General features: G+C 48.6%; 1 protein-coding gene across 1 annotated transcript in view; it reads left to right on the forward strand.

Annotated features, from left to right (window-relative positions):
* Nucleotides 1-26,645, forward strand: part of LOC147693207 (NACHT, LRR and PYD domains-containing protein 12-like) — a 1,239,310-nt gene that overhangs the window by 652,002 nt on the left and 560,663 nt on the right. The window lies entirely within an intron of this gene.

The following is a 26,645-nucleotide window of genomic DNA, read 5'->3' on the forward strand; positions in this document are numbered from 1 at the left end:
GAATATATATATTTTTACAAACAACAGTCTTGTGTCCCTGTGTGGTGGGTTGATGGTTTATTGTGTGTATTATTACAGATGCTTAACCGTATGTACTCCAGAGTTTAGCCTTGCCTGCTCGCGCCACGCCGCCTAGAGGGTGAGCAGGGGTTATTTCTAGGAGTAGTCGTTTGCCCTGACTAGAGGAGAGGGTCCCTGCTTGTCACAAGTGCATACCTGTGCCAACCAGAGAACTCCGATTCTAACATGCATATCATTGACAACATTTATGGCGTACAGGGCAAGAGGTAGCATCCAGTAGGGAAAGACACAATGGGACAGGAGAAATCATTCGTACTCATATCATAGAGAGGAAGAACTATTTACTGAGAACCAAAGCGTACATTATCAGGGTCAACCTTCCCCTCACTGTCACGATAGGGTCCACCGCCTATATCCACATCACTCTCCTCGCTGTCCGTTATATTTTGCGTGGACAATTCCCCCTCTGCCAGCCCAGAGACACACATGGCCCACCAGGCTAGTAAATCTTCTTGCAACTTCTCGTCCCTTCTGGTGAGTTTCATGTGGACCTCCTCAGCCAGGGACCACTCTCGCACGTCTTTAAGCCAGATGGGCACTTCTGGGGCCCTTTGTCCCTTCAAAGTTATAGCTATCCTACGTCTAGCTAACACTGGCATTAATTGTAGCAGTTTATATTGAAGATTCTTTTTCTTAGGTTTCCGTACTAGTGCCAACAAGCAGTAATTATGGTCTTTAGCGTAGATTTAGTTTTTGCCAAGAATCTCAGAGGGTCAAGAGTGAGACAGGCTAATTATCAAAGACAGAAAAGGTGTGACGCTCCCACTAGCCATATGACTGAGAGAGGAGTGGTGTGAAACATGCCAGATCAAGATCAGTGTCTGGTCTCTGGCTCCCATCAGTCACCACTCGGAACCGCCCTTCATCATTTGGGGCTCCGAGGACCAACACTATACTAGATCTTGGTTCTCTAGCAGAAAGGAATTAACCTTCCTGTTAGTTAGTAAGTGTTGGTGTTATGGTTAAGACCATATGTGTTGGTAAAGTAACTGACAGGGTTAAAAGGAGTGTGGTGTGCAGTGCATGGAAAACCAGGAAGAGTATAAGGGGGTAAGTAAAATTGATTTTAAGGAGCAAAAAAATAATTTAATAGGGTATAGCTCCTAGCACCAATATTAAAAATAGCCAAGACAGGGTAAATCTATGACCTGTCTAGTGGTGTAACGTGGTCGACATGTTTCAGCAAAAACCGGCCAATAGCCTTGCTTTCTTCAGGACCTTAAATATACAGCTACTGCAAACAAAGAAACCAAATGTGACAAATAAGTGAAATATAGTGTAGGAACGACACAGAAAAGTCACCTGAACCTCCAGGTGTGTCTGTTCCAGATCTTCTCACATAATCAGCAGTGGGCTGAAAATAAAAAAGCATGGCATGAGCTAATCCCCCCATACCTGTCCGAAATAAGCCTGTTTGTTACACCTTTTGCAATCATCAACATAGGTGTAGTCCATGTCTCGGGATCTGAACAAGCACACTGACCAGACTAGTGCAAAACAAAAATCGTGGAAATTGAACCATTTCAAGTTTCACAGGATGCTTCTTACCTGATTAGTAAGAAGTGTACACCTCACCCCGCCTGGCTACGGCTCAGGACTGGTGAAGCACCGCTCTAAAAAAGGTGAATAAATTCAAAAACAAGAATCATCCACCATATCGTGCCTGGACTTAATCAATGAGAGCTTTGTCATATATAGATGCTAGCAATTAGTGTAACGCGGTGAAAGATGTCATATCCGCTTGTAAACTTGAGATTTATCACGTTGTTAAGCTGTTGTTACATACTTCCTTCAGTTGCAGAATCTAGTGCCCAATGAGCTGTGCAATCAAGTAAGACCATCTAATGTCGTTAACCACACAAGTAAGACTACGTGCCCCGTGGATGGAGGACCACCAAACAACAGAACAAAAAACCCAACAACCCGTTTTAAAACGGATCGCATGCCGAAATAGCGTATTGCAGCTCGGAAGAATTAACAGATACTGCAGCGCGCACTCACCTATCCGTCGGTACTTCCTAGCGGCATCTGTGCCGTCTGGGGAGGTACCGGCGGTCTGTTGCTGTTTAGATTATATCTCGCCTGCCCTCATTGGTCACAGCCACTCACGTGACGCGCCATTCTGACGTCATGCGTCCGTGACAATACAGAGTCACTGATTGGAGCAGCTTCCAGGCCGACTATCCAATGGCATGCTCGATCAATTTGTAAACAGTAAACTCTAACAGTGGGGTGAGCCTTCGGCAATAGAAGTTTGTTTTTATATTTATATGTATTAACGGCTGAAAGCCGGGGTGGTGCAGCCGCGCATGCAGCGTTCTGGTCATCATCTTACAAACTCATGATGTAAGAAACTAGCCAAAGCAGCGGAATGTGTAGTATCGCTCAGGCAACAAGGATTGTAACGACCATATCGAAAGTCATCTGGTCATGGTCATTACTTCGTCATGCGGAAAAAGACATTGAAGGCCAAAAGTGTCGTATTGGCATCAATATATACAGCACAGTTTCACAGAGGTGTATCTGCTGGATGTGAAAGCTACTGGGGCATATTATCAAAGTCTAGTTACCACGCTATGTTAAGTGCACCTAAGGGAGATGATTCAAAACGAGGACCAGGGAATGTCATCATTCAGCCCTGTTCGATCGGTCCCCAGTCTCAGTACCCATTTCTGTTCTTTCTTATGCAAGAAATCACTCACATTGGTGATATGAGATGGAATGAACGGTTTCTCCAAGACCGTCCATTTGAAAGACGTGGGTGAGTGGTTTTGTGTAATGAAATGGTTGGTGAGTTTGGTGGCCTGTCTCCTGCAATTGATGGTACTCCTGTGCTCAGATAGTCGCACCTTTATTTTACGGGTTGTCATCCCCACATACCTAAGCTTACATGGGCAGGTTATGAGATAGATTAATTTATCGCTGTTGCAGTTCGTGAACTTCAGCTGTCTCCAGGGCCTAGAAGTCCCGATGTCTATCTCTGTTGTTCTGGACGTTTGGGCACATGATTTGCATGTGCCACAAGGATGGTGGCCAGACACTGGGGGTAGATCCCAAAGGGTACCTATTGCTCTCGGAGTCTCATCAGAGGGTCTGGTGTGTACCATTCTGTCCCGCAGATTGGGTCCCCTTTTAAAGGAGAATAACGGTTGTGAAATGGAATGCGGTCCTGAGTTTAAAATGGACCAGCGTTTCTTGACCGCTTTCTTAATACTGTGGGACAATGTGCCAAAGGTGTGTACAAAGGTCAGCCTTTCAAGAGGTGCTTTAGGAGTGGTGGGTTCTAATAGTGCTGCCCTATTGTTGTTGCTGGCACGTTTCATGGCTCGATGTACCAGGCGGGGAGGATATTTCCTTTCAACAAGCTGGTCTTTAAGTGCAGAGGAATGTGTTCTGAAAGCAGTGTCAGTGGAACAGTTTCTTTGGACTCGCAGGAACTGTCCAAACGGAAGATTGTCCCGCAAGGACTTGGGGTGGTGACTGTCATACAACAACAGAGAGTTCCTGGACATAGGCTTCCTGTATAGTTCGGACTGTAAACCCGTGGAAGTGGCCTTAATCATAAGATCAAGAAAGGCTAGCTTGTTTTCGCCAATCTCAACGGTGAAACGTAAAAAAGCATTCCTGCTATTCAGCCACCCCAGGAAGTCTGCTGCTGCAGTGAATAATTCAGGGTTGAAGGAGCGCAGGCAAAGACCACTAGTTAACTTACCACCAGATTGCGCTCCTTACATAGTACTGCTAACAAACTTTCCTGGTATAGATTCACGGTTGAATGATGCAAGGGGGGAAACTATGGATTCTCTGAATCATAAAGTATTGGCATTGCTGGGTAAATACTGTGGTTTTCCTCTTATATTTCGAAATGACATTATATCGACACGCAGAGTGGGCTGGTTTGGCAACTCTAGAAAAACGACCAAGGGAGACTGCATCCTTGTAAACTTTAGGCACCCACAGCATGCAGCTACTGTTCTTCTGAGGGCGGCCTCTTTACCAATCACAGAAGATTTTATTTGTGCGCACCCCCTTCAGTTTTTCTTTAACCATCTTAGTAACATCTCCAAATTGTAGGAAGGTGGATATCTGACTATGGTTACCCCCAAACTTTGTGCCTGGTGTTTAGCTGGTTTTTGACTTAGTTGGCCTGGGATCCTGCTATTCAGGGCCCCAGGCTGATTGCTCTCTCCTTAAAATGGACTCCGTGCACCCTAGGTGCATTACGAATTGGAATTGGTTCACCTTATAGGCCCCTGTAACAGTGTACCATAGGTACCCAGGGCAAAGGTGTAGCCAAGGCCTACCAGGGGCTGCAGCATGAATTGTGCCACCCCTGGCCTGGCCTCCATATTTGACACAACTGGCTGATCACTCAGCTGGGGTAAGGTGGTGTAATCACCTCTTGCTTAGATATAGTTTCCCTATATCTAACCTAAACTGGACACATATGTTCCTATCAGCCACTCCTATGGAAGGCCTCATCAATCCTGGAGGCAGAGTGCTTAGAAATATGTGAGATGGTGCTCTAGCATGAGCTGAGCCTGTCTGCAGCTGTCGGGAACCACTCCCTTAGCTGTTCCGGGATATTGCCATACCATATACTCTTAAGTGCATTATAATCCTCGCGGTTATATGCTAACTTTGGTTTGGCTTTATCAAAACAGGTCTAGTAAGGTGTCATACAATTTGGAATACTACCCCCTCGACAGTTCTGTCGACGGGGATAGCATTCCACCCTTTTAGAGGGACACGACATGTGTGTAGCCTTAACCCCGGTTAAAGTTAACCAGAGCCTCAGCATCACAAAATGGATGCTGCCACCACAGACACAAGTCTGACCTCCTGCTGCTGGGAGTCCTTCCAGCGAGGAAGGCCTGGACAAAGGGTTTCCTGCCTTGGGAGGTGCGAGCACCACCCCAGACAGGATTTTGTGTATTGGGTAGGACAGGTCTGAATAGATTGAGACATGCCCGGAGCACACAAGGTGTCCTCGTGCATAAGCCAGTCCAAACCAGTCCTGGGACTTTCCAGACCCAGGCCTGGCGAGGAGTTGCACAAAGGAAAGGGGGTGTAACCGCCCCCCTTCCTGGTTCCTCCCAGAGGAGGGACCTAGCAGGTGATCCACCCCTCAGATTGGGAATAAGAGTGGGAGCAGTGCCAGAGCACCTAAGATCATCCTGAATCAACTTTAAACGAAGAAGACGACTGGACTTCGACATTCTGCTGCTCAGAAGACTGAAGAGAATCTCCCTTGTGGCCTAGGAGGGGCCACCCTGTGAACACAGGCACCATCCAGCAACTCGACATCTGCTTTGCCGCCGCCTCCCGCCAGAGCCCGAGCCCAGAGCCTGACAAGACCCAGACTCCCAGACTTCTCACCGCCCGATCCACAGTCCCTGCAAAGAAGGGACCCGTAGAGGCACCGAGTCACGTGGGACCGGACCTCTAGGAAGACACCCGAAGAGCTGACAGCACAGCATCCGAGGCACCCTCGACGTTGTACTTTGGGAACTGAGAAGCCCCACCACCGAGCAGCCCTTGCACCGAAGATCAGCCCCCCAGCATCTCCACGATCTGCGTGGGGCCTTTTTGCATCGTGCCACTCAACGCGCCATCCCGGCCACTAGTCACGTGGTCAGCGGCCATCTTGGCGACAAAACCTACAAACTACACTGCGGGTCTGTTTGCTCCTGACTTGCCCTCGCTCCTGTAAAAGGGAGCACCCGCTCTGACCTTGCTGGTCCGAGTGATAAGCCTTTTTCGATTCCTGCGTGGCTTGCATTAGCCAAGACCTGTTTGCACCAATCAAGTTGCTGACACCGCCAACAGCGAGAAGCCTGCGTGGGACAGCTCGTGATTGACTCCTGGACATCCTCGACCCCTCGTGTCCACGTGGCTGCAGAGAGAAGCTACACCTCGATGCCTGTTTGCACCCGACATCGCCTGGTTCCAATCTGGTTCCACGGTAGTCACTGGCTAGTGACTTTGAACATTGTCCCCTCTGCTTTCAGGTCTTCAAAACTTCAGATCCACCCTTGGATCCACCGGAACACTTCTCATCGAGCCGCCTGCAGCATCTTCAGCTCCAAGCACCATCGACCAGCGTGACGAAACCCGACACTACTTCGACCCTATGCACCCGTGTCCTGTGGGTGAGGTAACTCAGAAACGCCGGTGTTCCCACACTGGTACACACCTCTAGTGTCTGTGTCTTAAGTTTCAGCTTTCTAGGTCACCTGGAAGGTTCCTAACTAACTAACTTTGTACTTTTTACGCACCATAGACTTGGCATTGGTGAGTGCGTGCACTTTAAACACTGCACCCGAGTCCCGCGGGCCTTTCCCGGCTTAGTCACTGCTAGTCCCGATCAGCTCCAGCGATTCCCAAGGCCTTAGGCCTACTTCATTTTCGATTGGTATCTCTTATACCACTTTCTTAGTATATGGTTTAGGTGGCCCCTAGGGCTCATCCATATTGTGCAACTTTTGTGTATTTTAAACTGTGTTTTGTTTAACGCTTGTGCTTCTGTGCTCATATAGAGTCCAGGAGATATTTGTAGTTAATAAATATATATATATTTTCAATATATATCTGTGTGGTGTCCTTTCATTTGGTATTCAAGGGGGTTGTATATGGTAAAACAGCTTGCTTCACATGCCTTTCAGAGTTTAGCCTAAGACTGCTTTGTCCACGTTACCACTAGGATAACTGGTCTATAAGGTTGACTTACAACCAATCATCATAAGGGTTGCTTGGCATGGTACAAGGTGATCACTAGAACTAGTGAGCATCATATACCAGGCCAACTTCTCACACAAATCTCATGTTGTTCAACAGAACCCACCACCATCTCCTTTAATACAGAGCGCTGGCTTGTGTGCCTACCCTCGTTATCAAACTCCATCGGCAACGGACTCCTATTATTATGCTATGTGTAGGCCAAACTTCCAAGCCGAACAAATTCTTCCACTTTGTAATCGGTTTGCGCCCTTGGCATCCCTGGACGAAAATGACTGACTGGTAAACAACTCCAGGTCTAACCCACAGTCCTGCAAAATCATGACTTGGAACATTGCTGGGATTAGGGCCAAAGGTGAAAACGAAATATGGATTGACTTTTTGAAATCTTTTGACATCTTGGCATTTCAGGAGAATTGGGACACAATGAATAGCTTCTCCTTGGATGGTTATAGTCATTTTTCTATTCCAGCAACAAGCAGTGTGGCAGGTCAATCAAAAGGAGGATTATTAAGCTTGTTTAAACTTGACTTAAAAGGAGTATTAACCCAGCTTGATTCAGGTTGTGAAAATTGTTTAATTGTTGAATTGAATTCCCCTGATTCATCAAACATTTTGTTTATTAACTTTTACAACGCTGATGCTAATGAAAGTACCAGACATAATCTGGATTACATTGATAATTTTTTGTCGGTCTATAGAACCAGGGTAAATTGTTTCAAGATAATTCTTTTAGGAGACTTTAATATCCACCCCTGTAACCAGCCTTGTGCTGACTCAGTGGAAGAGGGCCCCCCCTGTTCTGCAGTTACGCACTTTGAACATTCAAAAAGAGGGGAGGCACTTGAGGATTTTTTGGCGGTGTGGAATCTTTATGAATCTGGATACGGTGAGAGTGAAGATAGAGTCCCTACTTTTAAAGGATTTGGTGATGGTACAATTATTGATTTTATCTTTATGTCTTGTTTTATACTAGGTAAAGTGTTAAGGTATAAAACAGTGGTTTAACTATGAAATTACTGTCTAATAAAGGTGGCCGAAACGTGATTCCTATAGACCAAGGCCGTAGGTTAAAGTAGTCGAATATAAATCCTGAAATCATTGTCGAGGAGGTTTTGTTTAGGGCGGAGGGCGACGTAGCTATCTGCCTTGACTCAGGGGCATTAGACACTAATGTAGTTGTGGCGTTTGATAATATCTGTAAACAAATCAATCAAAGTTTAACTGGGGCAAAAGGGCCTTCCAAACCTCATGTGAAGAGATGGTTTGATCACGCGTGCTCTAAGGCCCATGCCGATTTACTTAGGGCCTTGAAGACTAGTCCTAAAGACCGCGCCCTAATAGCTAAGTTAAGAGTATGTTATAAGAACACAATACAAACTAGGAAGAACGAGTTAAAAGAAATTGCCTGGTTAAAGCTACTTGATCCCATGACATTAAAAAATAGTAGTCAGTTCTGGGAAGTTGTAAACCAGCCACTTTTCTCAAATGAGGACATTCGTCCTCTTGAGTCTAACATACCCGACGAGGCATGGATCAAACATTTTTGAAGCATATATGCTATCACGGCACAACAGGATTGTCTAAATGAGTTTATCTATAGAAAGGAGAGTTCTTGTGTTACCTTTGATGTTTAAGAAGATGAAAGGGCGATAGATCAAACCCTGACAAATAAGGCTCCTGGCCCCGACGGGGTCCCTGCCGATATTTTTAAATACGCCCCAAAATTGTGGTCGAAGATTCTATGTAAGGTTTTTAACGCGTTAAATCATGATAATATCCCAGCATCTTGGAAAGAATCCATTATTGTTCCAGTTTTTAAAAAAGGTAATAGGGTAGACCCAGCCTGTTACCGACCGATATCTTTAATAGATTCTTCTGTTAAGGTTTTAGGTCGGGTCATTCTGCATAAATTACAGGAGTGGCTTGACGATAAAGGTATTTTGTCAAACACCCAATATGGATTCAGATCCAAAAGAGGTACCTTGGATCAGTGCCTCAATTTACAACTGCTGGTGGATAAATATACTAAGGCTAAGGATGGGTCCCTATACCTGGGGTTTATGGACCTGTCCTCAGCGTTCGACCTTGTAAACCGCACAAAACTTTGGATGATTTTAATTGACCTAGGTCTTGACCCTGTTTTGGTAAATTTTTTAGCTGATCTACATTCTGATCTTTTAACTTCAGTCAGGGTGACTACAGAGGGGCGCTGTTCTAGTCATTTCCAATCTCAAAGGGGTGTCAGGCAGGCATGTATCATGGCCCCACTTTTGTTTACAGTTTATATAAATGCCCTTGAGCCGGTGCTTAGGGAGGCCGCGTCCGATATTCCGCATGTAGGGGAACTTGGTATCCCTGTTCTCCTGTATGCGGATGACGCTGTCCTTCTAGCACGGACCGGTGTAGGCCTCCAACGTTTGTTGGATGCTTTTGGTCTTTTTATGATGTCCCTGGATCCTAAAATTAATGTAAAGAAATCTCAAATTATGATTATGGGAAGAGGCAAAAGAAAAAAAAAATTGAAAACGTTCTTTTGTGGCAAGGAGGAAATCTGTAGAGTCCCTACATTACCGTATCTGGGGATTACTTTTGAGGAGAATGGGAACTGAGGACCACAGATTAAAAACAGGAATGCGGCCTTTGCTAGAACCTCCTCAGCAATCATGGGTTTCAGTAGAAAACTGGGGGCTAGGCCCATAAAGGCTTTGTTGAACATTTACAAAGCAAAATGCTTGACTGTAGACACATATGGGTGTTCAATTTGGGGGTACAGTGCAATAGACTGTCTACAAGTCACTGAAAATAAATACATGAGAACAATTTTATCAGTGCCACAGTCTACCCCATCTTGCACGATGCACTCAGAGTTAGGGGTCGGTTTTATCACAGATGCGATTAGAGTGGCCCCCTTAATAACCTGGCTGAAGACTTGGCTGAATGAAGAACTCTCCTTGAACCATGTTATCATTAAAGATTGCCTCTCATTAGACAATGTAAATAAAATCAAGTGGCTGTCTTATGTTAAACATTGGTTTCACAAACTAGGGAGATCTGAGCTCTTTCTCTCACCTGACAAAATAACTCGCAAAGACATAGCACTATTAAAGGGGGCTATGCTACAAATATTGAGTTAGATAGAGAAGAAAATGAGCTCACAAAACCCACGGTAAGGCGCAACCTTATTGTTGCTAATCCCCTAGGACCTGAACTTTACCTTGTTGTAGTCAATCGTCCCTTCCACAGGTTTCTTTTGACACGCTTTCGTTTTAATATGATTCACTTGAACTTAGGTCACTTTCCTGAATGGTGTACTCCTGAAAAGGCACCACCGTGTTCCTGCGACATCTTTTCAGCGCAGGACACCATGCATTTCCTGATGTTCTGTGGTAACTACACGGTATTAAGGACCAAGGGCCAGATGTAGGTAAATGAGATTTACCGATTTTTAATTACCGAATTTTACCGATTCGGTAATTAAAAATCGGTAAATCTGAGGGGTGGATATGTAGGAACATCCAGATGTTCCTTTTACCGAATCGGTAAATATCTGTATTTACCGATTTGGTAAATACCGACCGGTAATGCCCCATTCATTCCTATGGGCTTTGAAGCCCATAGGAATGAATGGGGCATTACCGGTCGGTATTTACCAAATCGGTAAATACCGATTCTGACAAGGGTGCAGGGGGTGTCACTTTGACACCCTCTAGCACCCCCAAAAAAGGTTCGGGGGCCATGTGGCAGGCATACCTGCCCTAAGGGCAGGTCTGCCTGTCATATGGCACAGGTGTGCATGCACACATGTGCATGCACACCAGAATCGGTATTTTACCATCAAATAGTATTTGATGGTAAAATACCGATTCTTTAATGCTTGTGGGACTCAGAAGAGTCCCACCTACATATCAATTTTACCGAATCGGAAAAAATACCGATTCGGTATTTTACAGAATCGGTAAATTTACCGATCGGTAAATTTACCGATTCTGTAAAATACAGGGCCCTACATCTCAAATTGCATTTACCGGTCGGTAACGGCCGAATTTGGCCGTTACCGACCGGTAAATGCCTACCTACATCTGGCCCCAAGTTCCTTGTTCCTATCCTTAACACCTTGGCTGCTAGGCGTTTTCCCGTCCTGTGCTGTGGTTTTGTGACTCCCATTGTTTCATGACGAGCTCAGCTCGTCATCAGCACAGCTCACCCGTGCATCATGACGAGCTGAGCTCGTCATGAGCATCGAAAGGGTTAAGGAGGCAGGGTTCTTACAAGTTAAGCCCGCTCTCCTATATCTGCAATTACTTAACAGCCCCAGGATTATTTTTCATGTCGCCAGTTATCTGATGGGTGCTGTTAGGGTTAGGAACAAGAGAATGATAAACTGTAATTGATTGAATCTTTACTACTGTATATATTGGGTTTTTATCAGTGTAGCGCAATATGGTAGTTATATTTATGTCAAATGACTATTTTTGGCAATCTTATGAATTCTGTGGGATATTTTTAATACATGAATTGTAATTTTTTTAAATGTGTATTTTGAATGTATTGTATGCTTTCACCTTCTTTTTATGATATTGAATCATCGAAATAAAGTACTTTGACTGACTGACTGACTGACTATAGAGAGGAGTCTGTCAATAGAGCATAGTCTGTCCGTACCTCCTACATACCGACCATCTTTATTGAAAGACGCCTTCCTACAGACAAACCTGCTTCCTACGGTCAGAACCGTCTCTATGGACAGACTCCTCTCTACGGACAGACCCCTCATTATTTACAGACTCCGCTCTACGGACAGAGTCCTCAGTCCTTTCTATAGAGAGTGGTTTGTCCATAGACAGGAGTCTTCTGTATGTAGGAGTCTGTCCATAGAGAGGAGTCTCTACATAGAGAGAGGTTTGTCCATAGAAAAGAGTCCGTCCATAAAGAGGGTCTGTCCGTATGTAGGAGTCTCTCCAGTGAGCGGAGTCTGTCCGTATGTAGGAGTCTGTCCATAGAGAGGAGTCTCCATAGAAAGGTGTCTGTCGGTAGGGAGGAGTCATTCGATAGGGAGGAGTCTGTCCATCAGAGGGTCTGTCTGTAGGTGGGAGTCTGTTCATAGTGAGGAGTCTGTCCGTAGTGGATATTTTATACAGTGATATAAGTGGCAACAATATTTGTTCCTGAAATTTTTGTACTCACCGTTGTAAGTATTGGATATTTTTGACATCGATATTTATGTCACATTATTTTATATTTCAATTCTATATTTTTGTGTCACGATATTTCCAGAGGCGATATTTGGTCAGCGATGGAACTCGTGTGTTTCTTGTATATGATGGACGCGGCATACGTCACTAACAGATATTTTTATCTCTTAAAAGACATGGGGGGGGGGGGGTTGATACTGTGCAAACTTTCAACAATCGTGCGCGATATCTGTCCGCGGTCACATCCTGCGCCATTTCACAGCTCCTGGGAATAACATAATAAACAATCTGTATGCATAAACAGTACTGTTTCTTCAACCTCCTTGTTGGTACCACTTACTATTATATGGTGTCATTTTATGCATACAGATTGTTTATTATGTTATTGAATGTATTAACTTGTATTTTTTACTGTACTGTCATATAACTTGAACCTTCCAGTTCTTTATATGATTTTTATTTACTATATTAAAAACATGTTTATTTTTAACTTATGAATTTGCCTGCTCCTCTCTATTAGTCTGCCTGTTCCCTTCATCACTTCACCCATAATATTTGTTGTCTACTATGAAGATTGCCTAGGAATGTTTACACACATCAGGTAATGGCATGTACCAGGTGTGAGGCTAGGCTGTCTCCTCGTTGATACGAGAAGAGTGGTTGTTCCTTAAAGGGTTCAAATGGGCGTAGTATTGTCCAATTTTTCTTTATGATCTTTGCTACCTGGTTATTGCTGGGGCTGAATTTAGATACAAAAGGAATTCTTTTCATGGGTTTTTTTGGTTGTGGAGTCAGAAGATGTTCTCTGTGGCAATACCAGGCCCTTTTGCGAGTCGGCGGGGCTTGGGCTCAATTTCCTCGGACCTGATAATTCTCACCTCGGCGCCTATTCTAATCATGGGTCCCACTCTGTGACTCTGGGCAATAGCTTGCTTAATCTCCGCAACGGCCCCAACAGTGCTGGGATGCCTGGCTTCACCTTGGGGGTGCCCTGGAGGGAGCATCTCACAGGGAAAGCCAGGAAGGGTTCCATAGCGGTATGTTTACAGCGCCTTGAGACCCCTTCGGGGTGATACGTGCGCTATATAAGCACTAAATTTACATTTTTTTACATTTACATTGTATGAAAACAGAACCCACCTGTGGTGAAGAGCAATAAGCCCTCGACCTCAATCCGCTATTTTGGGTCATAAGTTTATCAGCGCAGCCGAGCTACGGAAAGCACCACTGTAGAGTCAGACCCAGTGGAGATAAATGAATACTTACCCAGGAGCCAACATTACGAGTTAAACATTGACAATGAGGAGTGCTTTTGTAATCTAATTACATATCTAACGAGGGATTACTCAACCCATCCTGGCAAATTCACACTTGTGCCGTGAATCCCTTATCTTATGTCCGCACTCCAAAATATGAACACCTGAGAAGTACCCAATATGTGATGTTGGTCTATTTCTCAATATACTATTTTATTTTGTGAATAAACACCTTGTCCCACAGGGAACTCTGATGAAAACACCTCTCTGTGTGCATCTCAACCGGTGTAAATGTACTAATGGCTGCAACAGCTGCTAAAGTTGTAAGTTGACCATTCACACCACGGCAGAGGGTCTCCCGGTTAAAATATGTCTTAATATATTTATAAATCTGCCTATTTAGCTCCGCCTCTGCCAGTCTGAGATCTCCCCCCATGAGGTTCCTATATAAACAGGGCGTGGTTGGACGTGTGAGGTGGGATGTGTCACTAGAGGGGAGTAAGTCAAGGACTGGAAGGAAATGAAGATAAAACTGAAGTTGTGACGCCCCTGTCTGTGCTCTGCTTTACTCCGCTCCATATCTCTTCTCTCCTGCAGGTTGGAGCAATGCTCCCTCACCGGTTCATGCTGCAAAGACCTCGCCTCTGCCCTGGAAACAAACACATCTCTCACAGAGCTCGACCTGAACTACAATTATGGTCTGAGAGACGCTGGAGTGAAGAAGTTGTGTGAAGGCCTAAAACATCCAAACTGCAAACTACAGACCCTGAGGTACAGAGCTGAGCAGTTCTTATCGCGTCATTGATTTGTAAATATACATCGTAGGAGGGGCTCAGACATATATTTTATAATGTTGTGGGAAATGCACATCCATTCCATGACAATAAAATAAAATGTGTTCAATGTGAGAGGTTGGTGAAGTGGGGGTACCCACGTGCGAGAAGTGAGTTTGGAACAAGCCCCCCCAATGGTGCAGACGGGCAGACTTTAAAGATTGTTTTTTAGGGATTTGGAGTAAAATGTCAACAACGGTGCAGATCTGCCCATAACTAGTATGTGGTCAGGGGCGTAACTTGAAGGGGGTGTAGGGGGTGGAACACCCTTAATCTTTTCTTAAAGTCCGGTCTCAGCCTCTTGACAGCCCAATGACAGCTGCTCGTCACTGTCATATGACATCACTGATGGAACTGTGAGATTCCCCCTAGTGTTTGTGTGCCTGTGTATGTGTGTGTGCGTCTGTGTGTGTATTTGTGTGTGTGCACCTGTGTGGCTGTGTATACCTGTGTGTGTGTCTGTAAGGCTGTGTGTGTGTGTGCGTTTGTGAGTGTGCGCCTGTGTGGCTGTGTGTACCTGTGTGTGTGTCTGTGTGTTTGTGAGTGGGTGGCATGTGGGCAGCAAGCACAGCGGTTTGACCTTTGTTTGCCAGCTGGTGCAGCAGGCCCCTGACAGTCAGTGGGTAGGTCTGTAAGACAGAGTGGGGTTTACTAGTCCGGTTTACCTACTCACCTGGGCCCATGAGTATACAGATACAAGGGAACCAGTAATCCTTTACTCCAATCAATATAATATTTCAGGACCTGAGTCTTTTTAAACCATAACTTACCAAGTCCTCATTGTACTCGACCTAAAATCCCAAAAATATAAGACCTGTGGACTGTTTTAGTTGTAGCAATAATAAGGTAGTTAATTTCAATATAACCTGTAAATAACCACAGACTCGGGGAAAGTTTTAAAACTTTATCTGAGTAAATTTTGCATCATCATAAACCAAACCAGTGTGATCAATGAACTTTCAAGAAGGAAGAAAACAATTCTTAGCAGGAATTTATAAAAATTGATTGCAAGATGAATTTCAGACAGGAGTACCTGGGAAGGGTGAGAGAGGGACAGGCGCGGTGCGTCCATTGGGGCGTTGGGGCGTAGCCCCACTAAGCCACATGGACGCACGCACGCCAAGCAGGCAAAATACAATTGTATTTGCCAATGCTCCTTACCTTGACCTTCCGTCCTCGACTCCTTCCTCACCTCACGTGCCACGTCGCTGAAGCCTGGGGGTGCAGCGGCGCCGGCTGGCCTGCGGCAGCTTGTTTGAGTGGCACAGGGCTACGACCAGCCCGAGCATGCGCGGCGCACAGGCTTCCACCTTTACAAGGGACCCAAGGGCGCTGCTTCAGGCCGCCAGGGCCGCGGCAGCCCCCGGGTCTAAATGGGCGATCAGGGCGAATACTAACTGTGCCCCCCTAGCCAATCCTGGCGCTGCATGGCTGGTCCTCCGCGCACCTCCATTATTGGGTGCCACGCGTGGGTGGTAGCATGCACTACACAGTATGGAATCACTGCGTGACTTCAGTGAAGCCATGCAGTAGAGATTGGCCATGGCTGCCTGTGCGGAAACGGAAACGGGAAGAAAGGAAGGGAAGAGAAGGAGAGGAAAGCTGAGGAGGGGAGAGGACAGGAGGGGAGAGAGGGTGGGAGGAGAAGGAGAGAAGAGAGAGAAGAGTAGAGAGAGGAGAATTGAGGGGAGGGGAGGCGAGGAGGGTAGTGGGAAGGGTAGAGAAGGGGAGGAGAGTACATGAAGGAAGTGGAGGTAAGGAGAGGAGGGGCGGGCTGGGCTGGGGAGGGTGACCGGCAGAGGAGGAGAGGAGAAGAGGGGGAGGGGAGGGCAGGGGAGGGGAGGGGATGGAAGAGGAGAGGAGAGGAGAGGAAAGGAGGAAGGAAGAGAGAAGGGTGGATGGAAAGGCCAAGGACAGAGAGAAGGGCAGGCTGAGCCGAGAATAAAGGGAGAGATGGAGGAATTAAGGCACCCACTTCTACAGTCTTTAAATATTACCATTCTACAGACTGTGGTCATTACTGTGCAGTAATACCTGTGTACCTGTCATTACAGATTTATGGCCAATCACTGTGTGACTTCAGTGAAGCCATGCAGTAGCGATTGGCCATGGCTGTGTGTGTGGTAACGTCCCAGGCGCAGCACAGCCCACGTTACCGGCGCACACAGTCACACTAGACCTCGTGCTGGTGCGTGTAGTGAGTTAGTGACTGTCTGCTGACTGCTGGCAATTGCTTTATTAACCTTCCTGCTTTCTCAAATTTGCTTGAAAGTGCACCCTTTTTCTTCTCTTTTTTCAAAATTTCCTCTTATGGTGGTTCGGGCTCACGGCGCAGTATGCCAATCATTTTACGCCCTACCACTTTCAAATGTCACCAGCCGCCCCTGGAGAGGAAGATGGCACAAGGGCGGCTGGTGACATTTTGAAAGGCGTAAAATGATTGGTATACTCCCGACTGTTCGGTGCCAAGGGACAGGACAGGTGCAGTGCAGGACAGTTACCCTCGACTAGTGCAACGCCAGCGTTACACCCCTTCCTTAATGGCCAATTAGTTTTACCCCGAAATGGGTAATCAATAATTTCCCCAGCAACACCCCGATTCTTCTGACAGAGTGCTCCACCAGCACCTCTGCTCTTGATCTATAGCAGCCGTTGGGTCAGTGAGAGGTCAACTACTCGGACAAGTCGGATCATTTCTCTATCTAAACCTACCTTAGTTATACTTTTCTCAGGGCAGTGCCCCACCCCCAAATGTTGCAAATGTGTAAGTTCCCCAATGTTTGATTGGACAAAAAGACGAGGAGAGGTCATCACACCATACCAGTATGAGATCACTCATTATTGGTTTCAATTGATTTCGGCTGCCGCCCATAATTTACTTCCCCATGATTTTATTCCATCCAACAATACTTGTAGCAAAATGATATACAATTTATAACAATGTATGTGATGTTCTTCCTCTGTAAAGTTCACGAGGTGAGGTTCCCAGGCACATCACGAGTAAGACTGTCGTTGGCATGGATTCAACGCTAGTGTTTCAGCCCTTTTAAAGTCAAGACGCGCATGCGTAGCTTTTTCCAAGATGGAGTTTTTATCGTTATTCAGGCCCAAGTACGAGCTAACAGTAAAATCAAAAAGAAACATATCTTAGAAAACAAATATGAATGAAGGCGATATATACCACTTATCTCTACTCTAACCCCATTACTTTATATTAACTATAGCAATAATGGTTAAGCAGAAGGAACAAGGTTTGAAGAGGCCGTCTTTGTCACTAGGGCGCAGAAGCAAAGGTTTACCACCAAATTATAGATACGTCATGCCACGTAGATGTGATAGACGCATGCGCAATGACAAATCCCACGTAAAGCGGCCGTTTTAGTGCATTCTGGTAATTGTTAGTAAAAGCACATCTGAAAGCTTCCCCTAGATACTAAAAATGTTGTGTTTTGTAAATATTAGTAAGACAAACAGGTTGATTAATACATTATGTGTTAAGTCGAGAGTCATGAATACAAGCAAGCTTCAATACGTATGAAAACTTGCTCCCTCAGTGATCCTAAGCGATAAAGTCAATGCACCATTAGTAAGGCGACGCTAACAATGGGTTCATTATCTTTAGGATCCTACATTGGAGATTAATTGAAGAAAACATATCTTTGTAAAGGTGCAACGCGATTTAAAAATATTCTGCACACCTGGAAGTTCTCTGTTAAAATACATTTTGGTGAGATTCCATGTGTTTTACTTTCTTTAGATTGAACTAAAAGTAAATATATAGACCATGGTTTTGTAAGTGACTTTCCACCTGATCTCCATAAACTTTTTTACTTTCTAATTAAAAGCAGAAATATAGTGACTTAGGTTACTAATTGATTATGAAACTTGGCGCCACTGAATATTAATCATTATATCCTGACGTGAGAGTGTGCACTGAACCAAGAGAGTCTATGTTTACAAAAAATTCTTTAAATAAAATGTTCATTGTATTTTATCATTTGCTCTTAGATGTATTGTCTGATTTTTATGAATTATATGAAAGAGATGTGAATTATGAATGAGTCCTGAGGAAGGTGGCAGGAAAATAAAAAGATTCACCAAAACGCTGCGTCGACGCATTGTTCTGAATTAACTTCGTTATTTGACACAATTTATTGACACATTGTTCCGTAGGATATTGTTCAGGATTCAATCTTTTCCATGTTTGCAAAATTAATGTGATAACAAGATTAGTATATTGTTAGACGGGGACCTGGAGGGTCGGCCGAGGACAAGGGGAGAGGCCTCCGGTGAGGGCCGTCTCCAGCGATCGTACAGACAAGTAACTTCCCCCCCACAGATGGACACCACACAAGGATAAGGGTCACGCTCATTATATGCAGTTCTTGGAGTAAAGTAGTACGGTACAATGAGATCAGGACACGAGGATCCTCTCAATTCTAGTCTCTGTACGGGAAAGGGGGTAGCGGGACAGTCTGGTTACCAATCTGGTATTGAGATGAGACGATGGTAGCTCACAATCCTCGAGATCGGCGTTCGGGCAGGTCGGGCCGCGGCAGCGCCAGCAGGTCCCGAGAAGGTCGTAGATAGCAACGGGCCGCGGCAGCGCCAGCAGGTCCCGACGAAGATGGCGGTTGCAAGAGGCCGCGGCAGCGCCAGCAGGTCCCCACGAGGATGAAGGTTACAACGGGCCGCGGCAGCGCCAGCAGGTCCCACGAGGATGAAGGTTGCAGAAGGCCGCGGCAGCGCCAGCAGGCAGGACGACAGTTCATAAGGCAGGGCTGCGGCAGCGCCAGCAGTCCGTCAAGGATGAGTTCTTCACGGTGTCTCTCGACTCCAGGATACAACTGCCTTCCTGCTCTGGAGCTGCCTCAGTTATAGGTCTGGCGCCCTTTGATGTCCGGACCCTCGCACTTGGAGGTCGAGAGGTCCGGGATGAGGGAGTCCAGACACCCAGCAGGGGGGTGGAGCCAGCACCCGGGGAGGCTGGGGGCGATCGGCACCTGGCGGGGGAGAGCCATCGACACTTCTTTCTCCCATTGACCTGCCAAGTGGTCCGTTCACCTCCTGAGTGGATGGTGGTGCCGGGCTGTCGGGGCCCGGCCAGGCCCAGGGTTGGGGTCGAGCTGAGGCCACGCGGCCTCGTGGTGGTGCCGGGCTGTCGGGGCCCGGCCAGGCCCAGGGTTGGGGTCGAGCTGAGGCCTCGCGGCCTCGTGGTGCAGTGTCCAAGATGGCGGCCGGACCGGGCAATGGTGCTGACGGTGGCCCGGGCCAGGGATGCAGGGATATCCGGGAGCAGGCGTCCCGTGGGACGGGTTTGCGGGTTGCTTCTGTGGGTAGCACCTGGAGAGCCGGCGGCTGGGCCCCGTCATGCGGGGAGGGAGCGAGCCCTTCATGGGGCCTGTCCAACATATATTGTTTCATGTTTGGATTAGTATGCATTAATATGCATTGTGATAATCAGATGTATTGTATTAATAGTTTTCTCATCCAGCAAGGACATCGTCTTCAGCCACGCCACCGGACTCCACTGGACGGACCACAGCTGCGTCCACTTCAGCTTCAGAAGGACCACAATCCACCACCACCAGCAACAGGTTGCACGAAGAAGCTGGAACAAGATCACGGCCGACCAACTCGCTGCATCCCTGAGCCAGCACCCTCTCGCCAGCTCAGTGAACCCCAGCCAGGCCGCCGACAACCTCACGAAGACGACCTCACCCCACTGAGGACCCCGCCCAGCAGACCCGGCAGCAAGAAGGCCCCATGGGTCACCGACGAACTCAAGAGCTCCAAGAAGAACTGCCGAGCACTCGAGAAAGCCTGGAGAAAAGACCCAACACCGGACAACATGACCACCCTCAAGCTCGCCACCCAAAAGCACCATCAACTGATTCACGCCACCAAGAAAACAGCATTCAAGGAATGACTGGACAACAACGCACACAACTGCAAGGAACTCTTCAACATCGTGAAAGAGCTCTCCAACCCCAACGCCGGAAACAACGACATCACCCCATCGCAAGACCTCTGCAACTTCCTTGCCTCCTACTTCCACAACAAGATCGCTGACATACACAACAGCTTCAGCACACAACCAACGCTCCCCACGACCGCACCAACGCCCCCCACCACCACCCTCAGCGCCTGGTCCCCAATCAACACTGAAGACACCATCCGCATGATGAACTCCATCCACTCCGGATCTCCAACTGACCCCTGCCCTCACCACGTCTTCAACAAGGCCGACTCCGTCATCGCACCCCACCTGCGGGACATCATCAACGCCTCCTTCGACACCGCAACCTTCCCGGAGAGCTGGAAGCACGCCGAACTCAGCGCTCTACTAAAGAAACCAACAGCGGACCCCACCGTACTCAAGAACTACCGCCCCATCTCGCTCCTCCCGTTTCCAGCCAAAGTCATCGAGAAGACCGTCAACAAGCAACTGGCTGCCTTCCTCGAGACAAACGGATCCCTCGACCCCTCAGAGTCGGGCTTCAGGGCCAACCACAGCACCGAGACCGCCCTCATCGCGGCCACCGATGACATCCGGGCCCTGCTGGACAACGGAGAGACATCGGCCCTCATCCTCCTGGACCTCTCCGCGGCATTCGACACCGTCTGCCACCGCACCCTAGTGCAGCGCCTTAGCAACGCCGGAATCCAGGAGAAGGCACTGGAGTGGATCGTCTCCTTCCTCGCTGGAAGGACTCAGAGAGTCCGCCTACCACCGTTCAGATCAGAGGCCACGGAAGTCATCTGCGGCGTCCCTCAGGGCTCCTCGCTCAGCCCCACCCTCTTCAATGTTTACATCAGCCCCCTGGCGGCCATCGCATGCCAACACAACCTCAACATCATCTCCTACGCCGACGACACACAGCTGATCCTCTCCCTGACCAACGACCCCGCCACCGCCAGAGCTGACCTACACGAAGGGATGAAACACGTAGCCGAATGGATGATGACCAGCCGCCTGAAACTGAACTCAGAGAAGACGGAAGTCCTCATCCTGGGCCCCTCACCCTCCGCCTGGGATGACTCCTGGTGGCCCCCCGCCCTGGGCAGCGCACCCAAACCGACAGACCACGCACGCAACCTGGGCTTCATCCTGGACTCCTCCCTCTCCATGACCAGACAAGTCAACGCCGTCTCCTCGTCCTGTTTCAACATCCTGAGCATGCTACGCAAGATCTTCCGGTTGATCCCCTCCGAGACCAGGAAGACGGTCACCCAGGCCCTCGTCACCAGCCGTCTGGACTACGGCAACACCCTCTACGCCGGAACCACCGCCAAGCTCCAGAAGAGACTCCAGCGGATCCAGAACGCCTCAGCCAGACTCATCCTCGACATCCCCCGACGCAGCCACATCTCCGGACATCTGAGAGACCTGCACTGGCTCCCCATCAACAAAAGAATCACCTTCCGTCTCCTCACCCACGCACACAAAGCCCTACACGACCAAGGCCCGAGCTACCTCAACAGCCGCCTCAACTTCTACGCTCCCACACGCCACCTCCGATCGACCAACCAGGCGCTCGCCGCCGTCCCCCGCATCCGAAGACCCACAACAGGAGGAAGATCCTTCTCCCACCTGGCCGCCAAGACTTGGAACTCCCTCCCGACCCAACTCCGCCTGACCCAAGACCACCTCGCCTTCAGGAAGCAGCTCAAGACCTGGCTGTTCGAGCAGTAGCGGACCCCCCCTCCCGAAGCGCCTTGAGACCCTCCGGGTGAGTAGTGCGCGATACAAATGCAATGATTGATTGATTGATTGATTGATTGAAAGAAAGAAAATTTTAATATTAAAAGCAAAAGTTACCTTTTTTGTATTATATGCGATAAACATGATTTGATTCAAATAGACTTGTTAGACGTTGAGCATTGGATCGCGTGACTTGGTTCAGTGAATCCTACTTGAGGTCAGTGGCACGAAAGGGAATCTTGTTTTTTGTGAGCTATAACCGCCCGGTCCCTTTTGGCTTAACTGGGGTAACGCTCTCCTTTTTTGTGGGGTGTGATCCTCAGCGACGCCTTTACTGCCCTGAGCCTCCTTTTCTTTCATCATCTAAGAGCGCCTTGAAGCGCATCAGTCCAGGGTGTGCGCTGCACCAAGGGTCCTGCCTGTGGTTTCATAGACTCCGGGACTGCTCCAGACATGGGTTTGGTTGGGTATTGTATCCTGGGTGGGGTCTGGACATGACAGATGGACACAGGGGCTCCTCTGCAGGGTGTGTGTGGCCAGAGGTGGCCCTCAGGGAGGGGGCGGGGCTTAGAATTTGTATAAATCCCCGTGGGTGAGTTACCCCGGGTCCGACTGATGCTCCTGCTTTTGCTCCACAGCCTGGGTCGTGTTTACCTCTCAAGTGAGTGCTCTGCAGACCTGAGAGAAGCTCTTCTGGAGAAGCTGTCACTGCGGGAACTCTACTGAGACGCTTCATTGACTGAGGTCTCTACAACTGAACTCCAAGGTGAGATTCCTGAGTCTGTCCTGAGAGAGGGGTTCTCATGAGTTTACAGACAGTTCACTTCAGACCCAGAGAAAAATCAACAACAAAGGAATTCATTCAACACTGATGCATGTCGTTCCATTGTTCTACTCGTCCCTCAATGTTTTTAAATGACACTTAACTACATTAGATTACAAAGATTGTGAGTAGCTCGTGTTCAAACCCGTGCATTCTGTCATTAGAGAGGAGTCTGTCCGTAGAGAGGAGTCTCTCCCTAGAGAGGTGTCTGTCCATAGACAAGAGTCTCCCCTTAGAGAGGTGTCTGTCCGTAGAGAGGAGTCTCCCCCTAGAGAGGTGTCTGTCCGTAGAGAGGAGTCTGTCCGTAGAGAGGAGTCTCCCCCTAGAGAGGTGTCTGTCCGTAGAAAGGAGTCTGTCCGTAGAGAGGAGTCTCTCCCTAGAGAGGTGTCTGTCCGTAGAGAAGAGTCTCCCCTTAGAGAGGTGTCTGTCCGTAGAGAGGAGTCTCCCCCTAGAGAGGTGTCTGTCCGTAGAGAAGAGTCTGTCCATAGAGAGGAGTCTGTCCATAGAGAGGAGTCTCCCCCTAGAGAGGTGTCTGTCCGTAGAGAGGAGTCTCCCCCTAGAGAGGTGTCTGTCCGTAGAGAAGAGTCTCCCCCTAGAGAGGTGTCTGTCCATAGAGAAGAGTCTCCCCCTAGAGAGGTGTCTGTCCATAGAGAAGAGTCTCCCCCTAGAGAGGTGTCTGTCCATAGAGAAGAGTCTCCCCCTAGAGAGGTGTCTGTCCGTAGAGAAGAGTCTCCCCCTAGAGAGGTGTCTGTCCATAGAGAAGAGTCTCCCCTTAGAGAGGTGTCTGTCCGTAGAGAGGAGTCTCCCCCTAGAGAGGTGTCTGTCCGTAGAGAAGAGTCTGTCCATAGAGAGGAGTCTGTCCATAGAGAGGAGTCTCCCCCTAGAGAGGTGTCTGTCCGTAGAAAGGAGTCTGTCCGTAGAGAGGAGTCTCTCCCTAGAGAGGTGTCTGTCCGTAGAGAAGAGTCTCCCCTTAGAGAGGTGTCTGTCCGTAGAGAGGAGTCTCCCCCTAGAGAGGTGTCTGTCCGTAGAGAAGAGTCTGTCCATAGAGAGGAGTCTGTCCATAGAGAGGAGTCTCCCCCTAGAGAGGTGTCTGTCCGTAGAGAGGAGTCTCCCCCTAGAGAGGTGTCTGTCCGTAGAGAAGAGTCTCCCCCTAGAGAGGTGTCTGTCCGTAGAGAAGAGTCTCCCCCTAGAGAGGTGTCTGTCCGTAGAGAAGAGTCTCCCCCTAGAGAGGTGTCTGTCCGTAGAGAAGAGTCTGTCCATAGAGAGGAGTCTGTCCATAGAGAGGAGTCTCCCCCTAGAGAGGTGTCTGTCCGTAGAGAGGAGTCTCCCCCTAGAGAGGTGTCTGTCCGTAGAGAAGAGTCTCCCCCTAGAGAGGTGTCTGTCCGTAGAGAAGAGTCTCCCCTTAGAGAGGTGTCTGTCCGTAGAGAGGAGTCTCCCCCTAGAGAGGTGTCTGTCCGTAGAGAAGAGTCTCCCCCTAGAGAGGTGTCTGTCCGTAGAGAAGAGTCTGTCCATAGAGAGGAGTCTGTCCATAGAGAGGAGTCTCCCCCTAGAGAGGTGTCTGTCCGTAGAGAGGAGTCTCCCCCTAGAGAGGTGTCTGTCCGTAGAGAAGAGTCTCCCCCTAGAGAGGTGTCTGTCCGTAGAGAGGAGTCTCCCCCTAGAGAGGTGTCTGTCATTAGAGAGGAGTCTGTCCATAGAAAGGAGTCTGTCCATAGAGAGGAGTCTCCCCCTAGAGAGGTGTCTGCCCGTAGAGAAGAGTCTCCCCCTAGAGAGGTGTCTGTCCGTAGAGAAGAGTCTCCCCCTAGAGAGGTGTCTGTCCATAGAGAAGAGTCTCCCCCTAGAGAGGTGTCTGTCCATAGAGAAGAGTCTCCCCCTAGAGAGGTGTCTGTCCGTAGAGAAGAGTCTCCCCCTAGAGAGGTGTCTGTCCATAGAGAAGAGTCTCCCCCTAGAGAGGTGTCTGTCCGTAGAGAGGAGTCTCCCCCTAGAGAGGTGTCTGTCCGTAGAGAAGAGTCTGTCCATAGAGAGGAGTCTGTCCATAGAGAGGAGTCTCCCCCTAGAGAGGTGTCTGTCCGTAGAAAGGAGTCTGTCCGTAGAGAGGAGTCTCTCCCTAGAGAGGTGTCTGTCCGTAGAGAAGAGTCTCCCCTTAGAGAGGTGTCTGTCCGTAGAGAGGAGTCTCCCCCTAGAGAGGTGTCTGTCCGTAGAGAAGAGTCTGTCCATAGAGAGGAGTCTGTCCATAGAGAGGAGTCTCCCCCTAGAGAGGTGTCTGTCCGTAGAGAGGAGTCTCCCCCTAGAGAGGTGTCTGTCCGTAGAGAAGAGTCTCCCCCTAGAGAGGTGTCTGTCCGTAGAGAAGAGTCTCCCCCTAGAGAGGTGTCTGTCCGTAGAGAAGAGTCTCCCCCTAGAGAGGTGTCTGTCCGTAGAGAAGAGTCTGTCCATAGAGAGGAGTCTGTCCATAGAGAGGAGTCTCCCCCTAGAGAGGTGTCTGTCCGTAGAGAGGAGTCTCCCCCTAGAGAGGTGTCTGTCCGTAGAGAAGAGTCTCCCCCTAGAGAGGTGTCTGTCCGTAGAGAAGAGTCTCCCCTTAGAGAGGTGTCTGTCCGTAGAGAGGAGTCTCCCCCTAGAGAGGTGTCTGTCCGTAGAGAAGAGTCTCCCCCTAGAGAGGTGTCTGTCCGTAGAGAAGAGTCTGTCCATAGAGAGGAGTCTGTCCATAGAGAGGAGTCTCCCCCTAGAGAGGTGTCTGTCCGTAGAGAGGAGTCTCCCCCTAGAGAGGTGTCTGTCCGTAGAGAAGAGTCTCCCCCTAGAGAGGTGTCTGTCCGTAGAGAGGAGTCTCCCCCTAGAGAGGTGTCTGTCATTAGAGAGGAGTCTGTCCATAGAAAGGAGTCTGTCCATAGAGAGGAGTCTCCCCCTAGAGAGGTGTCTGCCCGTAGAGAAGAGTCTCCCCCTAGAGAGGTGTCTGTCCGTAGAGAAGAGTCTCCCCCTAGAGAGGTGTCTGTCCATAGAGAAGAGTCTCCCCCTAGAGAGGTGTCTGTCCATAGAGAAGAGTCTCCCCCTAGAGAGGTGTCTGTCCGTAGAGAAGAGTCTCCCCCTAGAGAGGAGTCTGTCCGTAGAGAAGAGTCTGTCCATAGAGAGGAGTCTGTCCGTAGAGAAGAGTCTCCCCTTAGAGAGGTGTCTGTCCGTAGAGAGGAGTCTCCCCCTAGAGAGGTGTCTGTCCGTAGAGAAGAGTCTCCCCCTAGAGAGGTGTCTGTCATTAGAGAGGAGTCTGTCCATAGAAAGGAGTCTGTCCGTAGAGAAGAGTCTCTCCCTAGAGAGGTGTCTGTCCGTAGAGAAGAGTCTCCCCTTAGAGAGGTGTCTGTCCGTAGAGAGGAGTCTCCCCCTAGAGAGGTGTCTGTCCGTAGAGAAGAGTCTCCCCCTAGAGAGGTGTCTGTCCGTAGAGAAGAGTCTGTCCATAGAGAGGAGTCTGTCCATAGAGAGGAGTCTCCCCCTAGAGAGGTGTCTGTCCGTAGAGAAGAGTCTCCCCCTAGAGAGGTGTCTGTCCGTAGAGAAGAGTCTCCCCCTAGAGAGGTGTCTGTCCGTAGAGAAGAGTCTCCCCCTAGAGAGGTGTCTGTCATTAGAGAGGAGTCTGTCCATAGAAAGGAGTCTGTCCATAGAGAGGAGTCTCCCCCTAGAGAGGTGTCTGTCCGTAGAGAAGAGTCTCCCCCTAGAGAGGTGTCTGTCCGTAGAGAAGAGTCTCCCCCTAGAGAGGTGTCTGTCCATAGAGAAGAGTCTCCCCCTAGAGAGGTGTCTGTCCATAGAGAGGAGTCTCCCCCTAGAGAGGTGTCTGTCCGTAGAGAAGAGTCTCCCCCTAGAGAGGAGTCTGTCCGTAGAGAAGAGTCTCTCTCTAGAGAGGTGTCTGTCCGTAGAGAGGAGTCTCCCCCTAGAGAGGTGTCTGTCCGTAGAGAAGAGTCCCCCCCTAGAGAGGTGTCTGTCCGTAGAGAAGAGTCTCCCCGTAGAGAGGTGTCTGTCCGTAGAGAAGAGTCTCCCCCT

The sequence above is a fragment of the Lissotriton vulgaris genome, chromosome 8 (genome assembly GCF_964263255.1).
Source record: "Lissotriton vulgaris chromosome 8, aLisVul1.2, whole genome shotgun sequence".
NCBI lineage: Eukaryota > Metazoa > Chordata > Amphibia > Caudata > Salamandridae > Lissotriton > Lissotriton vulgaris.